Genomic DNA, 6063 nt, shown 5'->3' on the forward strand with positions numbered 1-6063 from the left:
AGCAAACGCAGGCAACATTCAAATTAGTCCCGCTCGATATATCTTTCTGCTGGTTGATTCTTCCCGAATTTGAGCCTATCAATGTACAAAAAAATGGAAAAAAAATAGAAGAACCTAGCTCGAAAAAAAAACAAGCTACAAAAGCGTATAAATTCGAATAAAAAATTAGCCTCATGTGGAAGATTATCTGTTTCCTTTTTCCGAGGTTCCCCGGCCTGGAAACCTTCTAATCACCTTTCTCCTCTTCGGAGGTTCAAATCCCCGAAGCAGGTTTCGTGTTATTGAATTTTAATGATTCCTGAAGCGAGAGAGAGAAAGAGTAACAACTGCTCTCGGAGGACCGATTGAAAAACTGAGATTAGGCGCAATCTTTATCGAAATGAGACCCTCACTCGGTTCGGGTCCGAAGACCTCTACTAGCAATCGCTGCGTTCCGAAGTCAATCCGATTTGAATATTTTATAGGTTCCGAAATGGCTCGTAAATTTTCTCGCATACATTGTGTCCTCGGCTACGGGCTGGGGTCCCCAGAGACTTAACGAGTGTGCCTTAAGCCGATCGGAGGGACCCGTCGATCGTCATCGAAGCACATTCAGAATGGATTAAGGCAATAAACATTTATTGAACAGGTTCGTTCGGGACCCGTATGTGATTAAGGGGCTAGTAAACAGATAAAAAAGACCTACGAAAAAAGGTGAACGACAATCGAAGATCTGGTTCTTCGTTCGGGGCGTGCCGAGGAAAGGAGAAAGCTCATTTAACCCTCGAAATCCCATCATTACCACAACACAAAGAATTCTATTGAGCCCGAGCGATCAGTCTAAGGAAAAAAAAATCGGTTGTGGGAAGAATTTCAACCTCGAAAACATGTGAGTGGTGTCATCTTTCACTCGATTTCAATCAAAAAAGGGAAACCCAAAACATGATTCCCCTTTCTTCGTGACAAAGTCTGGGAAAAGGAAGTTTTCAATTTTTCTTTTTTCAGAGAAAAAAAATTTTCAAAGAAAAAATCAACTCCCGCAGATGGACGGGTTAAGATGAAATCGATACCTTGACAATCTGATGTTTGTCGAGGTTGAAAACTTCAAGAAAAACATTCTCCACCGAGGGGCCCATAAATTGAAATCCTAGGAATGTAGATTGTCCGTCGATCTACACCGATAAACTTGCTTGTGGTATGGTTAAGGTTTCCCAGCTGTCGGAGACAGGGTTCTTAACTTTTTTCATTCGTTCCAATTTGATTGATGTGTGAAAAAGGTTGGCAGTTGTATGGGTGCGAATTGGTTTCTGGAACAATCGATTCACCACGTTTTAGAGAGGCTTGAGCAAACTAACTACAAACCAAAGGGGGGCTTCTCTGACTTTATTCGACGAGAAAATGGATTCAAAAATTGGTAATTTGAGCTAGCTAGGACACTCGAAGCGGATGGTTTTGCTACAGGGTATCCAATTTTCCAATCAAAACATCTCAGGGAAGCAATCGATCAATTTTGGAAGCAGCGAGACTTCATAAATCAAACAAACACTGTTAAATTTTCTTTAAATTTAAAAAAATGTCTATCGAGCTCAGATCATCAGATCAGCAGATCATTCAGAAAGCAACAATTTCGTCTTATAGATCATTTTGAGGGAGTTTTGTCAAAGCCGAGCAGCTTGAATCAGCCGCAAAATGTATTGATATTAAGGCTTCTGTACACTAAAATGATAAAACTTTTTGTTATTTAATTCCAGGCGATAACAAAACACAGAACTATTAAGGTTTTTTTTTTATTTTATTCAAAAACATTGCGGACTTGTCCTTTTGATTTCATTTTATGCAAATACATTGGGGACTTGTCCTCTTGCAAGCCATCATTATTAAATTTTATTTAAAAACAAATGGGACTTGTCCTCTTGCAAGCCATATTTTTATCTGATTTTATTCAAAAATAATGGGGACTTGTCCTCTTGCAAGCCATTTTTTATTTTATTTTATTCACAAACAATCGTAATTTGTCTTCTTGCAAGTCTAATTTAATTTCAATTTATTTTATTCAAAAACCATGGCGACTTTTCCTCTTGCAAGTCATTTTTTATTCGATTTTATCCAAAACAATGGGGATTAGTCCTCTTGCAAGCCATCTTTTATTTGATTTCATTTAAAACAATGGGAATTTGTCCTTTTTCAAGCCATATTTGATTAACTTTCAATCGAAACAATGGGGATTTGTCCTCTTGCAAGCCATTTTTTTCTTAACTTCATTCCAAACAATGGGGACTTGTTCTCTTGCAAGCCATTTTTATTTAATTTTATTTAAGAACAATGGAGATTTGTCCTCTTGAAAGCCATTTTTTATTTAATTTTGTTTAAAAACAGTGGGGACTTGTCCTTTTGCAAGCCATCTTTTACTTAACTTCATTCCAAACAATGGGAACTTGTCCTGTTGCAAGCCATCTTTTTTTAAATTGAGTTCCTGAGGAGACTGAACTGAGTTCCTGAGGGGACTCAACTGAGTTCCTGAGGAGACTCAACTGAGTTCCTGAGGGGACTCAACTGAGTTCCTGAGGGGACTCAACTGAGTTCCTGAGGGGACTCAACTGAGTTCAACTGAGTTCCTACGGGGACTCAACTGAGTTCCTACGGGGACTCAACTGAGTTCCTACGGGGACTCAACTGAGTTCCTACGGGGACTCAACTGAGTTCCTACGGGGACTCAACTGAGTTCCTACGGGGACTCAACTGAGTTCCTACGGGGACTCAACTGAGTTCCTGAGGGGACTCAACTGAGTTCCTACGGGGACTCAACTGAGTTCCTACGGGGACTCAACTGAGTTCCTACGGGGACTCAATTGAGTTCCTACGGGGACTCAACTGAGTTCCTACGGGGACTCAATTGAGTTCCTACGGGGACTCAACTGAGTTCCTACGGGGACTCAACTGAGTTCCTACGGGGACTCAACTGATTTCCTACGGGGACTCAACTGAGTTCCTACGGGGACTCAACTGAGTTCCTACGGGGACTCAACTGAGTTCCTACGGGGACTCAACTGAGTTCCTACGGGGACTCAACTGAGTCCCCGACTGAGTTCCTACGGGGACTCAACTGAGTTCCTACGGGGACTCAACTGAGTTCCTACGGGGACTCAACTGAGTCCCCGACTGAGTTCCTACGGGGACTCAACTGAGTTCCTGAGGGGACTCAACTGAGTTCCTGAGGGGACTCAACTGAGTTCCTGAGGGGACTCAACTGAGTTCCTGAGGGGACTCAACTGAGTTCCTGAGGGGACTCAACTGAGTTCCTGAGGGGACTCAACTGAGTTCCTGAGGGGACTCAACTGAGTTCCTGAGGGGACTCAACTGAGTTCCTGAGGGGACTCAACTGAGTTCCTGAGGGGACTCAACTGAGTTCCTGAGGGGACTCAACTGAGTTCCTGAGGAGACTCAACTGAGTTCCTGAGGGGACTCAACTGAGTTCCTGAGGGGACTCAACTGAGTTCCTGAGGGGACTCAACTGAGTTCCTGAGTGGACTCAACTGAGTTCCTGAGTGGACTCAACTGAGTTCCTGAGGGGACTCAACTGAGTTCCTGAGGGGACTCAACTAAGTTCCTGAGAAGACTCAACTGAGTTCCTGAGGGGACTCAACTGAGTTCCTGAGGGGACTCAATTAAGTTCCTGAGGGGACTCAATTAAGTTCCTGAGGGGACTAAACTGAGTACTTGAGGGGACTCGATTGAGTTCTTGAGGGGACTCGACTGAGTTCCTACGGGGACTCAACTGAGTTCCTGAGGGGACTCAACTGAGTTTCTGAGGGGACTCAACTGAGTTCTTTAGGGGACTCAACTGATCTCCTAAGAAGATTCAACTGAGTTTCTAAATTCAACAGATTCAACAGAGCTCCTAAGGTGACTCAATTGAGTTCCTAAGGGGACTCAAATAGGTTCCTAAGGAGACTCAACTGAGTTCCTAAGAGGACTCAACTAAGTTCCTAAGAGGACTCAACTAAGTTCCTAAGAGGACTCAATAGAGTTCCTAAAGGGACTCAACTGAGTTCCTTATGGGACTCAACCGAGAACCTAAGGGGACGCAACTGAGCTTCTAAGGAGACTCAACTGAGTTCCTAAATCGGCTCAACTAAGTTCTTAAAGGGACTCAACTGAGCTCCTAAGGGGACTGAACTGAGTTCCTAAGGGGACTTAATTGAGTTTTAAGTGGACTCAACTGATTACATCGTCCCGCTAGTAAATAGTCCAGGAGATCCTTTGTTACGTTGATTTCTTCAAGGAATAAACGGTTGCTGTTCGGACGATTTGCCATGATTATTTTGTCCGGCTTTCGTTGTTCCATTAGCTTTGCGATGCTTCGTTCCATTGTTTGAAAGTCATATTTGGCGACTTGAATTTACTTTCTCGGTGGATTTTTCGAACTTTTTTTGAAGATGAAGATGGTGATCTTTCATCGGTGTACAGTTTAAGCATTTGGAAGTATTCAGGAATCTGCCTTAAATGGTAAAGATTTTTAAAAAATAAAGAACATTCGCACCATCAAAACAATTTTTTTTGAAGGTGGTAAGATTCTTACTGCTTAAGTTGACTTCAGTACACTACTAGAACAAAGTGTTCCTCCAATGAAATGACTCATCGGAATTTTTCAATTTATTCCGTTTGCGGTTAGTGTAGTGAACCCTAATGGCACTTTTACACTATCACCAAATGCAAACAATGAATGGTGACTCATTGAACCGCAATTTTCCGTCGATGGTTCAACGATCAGCTACTGCAATAGTTCGCCGATCGTTTAAGCCATACGTTTTGGCCACCATTTTTGAGGTTAGGTTATCCCATATCCTACACGGTCGGGAGAACCCCTCGATCGAGTTGGAACCGATCGGGGTATTTTTTTCACTCACAGAAGCACGTGATCATGATGGGGATTCGATCTGGGCCAGTTGCTGTTGTTGTTGTTGAAACTTCACTCTCTGTCGTGCCTAATTAGTGGGTGTCTACGCTCAGCGGGCAATTAAAATTTCAACCAACCTATGGTTTTCGGTTTCGCGTATAAACGTATGATGCCGGTGCGTGTTAGCTTCCACTTCCCGGAGCATACGGGGCCGTTTTTCGCTTGTTTGCTTCTAGTTAGTCACGAGTTAGCGGCAAGCAGAAACGGCCGGTTTTCCTATGCCAAAATGTCACATACGAACGAGCGAGCGCGTTCCGGGGTTCTCATTAATTAAGCCGACGCACGAGGAAAATATTCGGTCGGTTGGACGGGGCTGAGCTGATTCATCGCTCGCTCGCTCGGTTCCAATTTGCGTAGGACTTCAAAGGCCAGCATTCGCAAATGTAGTCGAGTTGCAGTGCACTTGATTCACGCCACTCAACTACTACTGTTGATAATAGGCCTCGGCTACCGGCATAAGACGTCAACATTTACGCCACTTTTCCGATTTTTCCCCGTCCAAATCGACAGTGGCGGCCGGCCGGCCGGCCGCTCATTTGAGCTAATCACCGCGCAACGGAATAAATTATTCAAACTCGATAAGTATCCGTTCCTGGCCCTGGTTCCTATTTTGGACAACAAGCCACTGAGAGGGGAATTGTCACACCGTGAATCGCCGCGTGGTGAAACCTTATAAATGTTTAATGGGCTCCATCAGGGAGCGCCTACTATAGTCGTTGGTGACACTCATCACAGGAATTCTATCTAGGGTTCTGTGCCGTTCCCGGTCTCTGGCGACGACGCCAAAACCTTGACTTTTTGCCTACCGTAGGAAAACCGGATGCAAATAATGGCGCCCGAACGTTAAAGGAGGGAGAAAAAAACCCGGGAACCGATATTACACATTATGATTATGGTTACCCGTTCCCTTCTTCATTCCGCCAGCCCGGCTTTACCGGCAAAAAGGATTCACGCGTACCCTTTCCTCCGATTCCGGAGAAAGACCTCGGTAATCGCGGATGCAAAACCCGGTACAATCGTCTACCGAAAGGGGGAAAGGTGGAGGACAACCCCCGTTCCTTCAGCAGAACATCCGAGCACGGTTCAACAGGAAGCTCGATTGAGCAGGCAGCCGCAGCAATTTGGCT

This window comes from Uranotaenia lowii, chromosome 3 (assembly GCF_029784155.1).
Source record: "Uranotaenia lowii strain MFRU-FL chromosome 3, ASM2978415v1, whole genome shotgun sequence".
NCBI lineage: Eukaryota > Metazoa > Arthropoda > Insecta > Diptera > Culicidae > Uranotaenia > Uranotaenia lowii.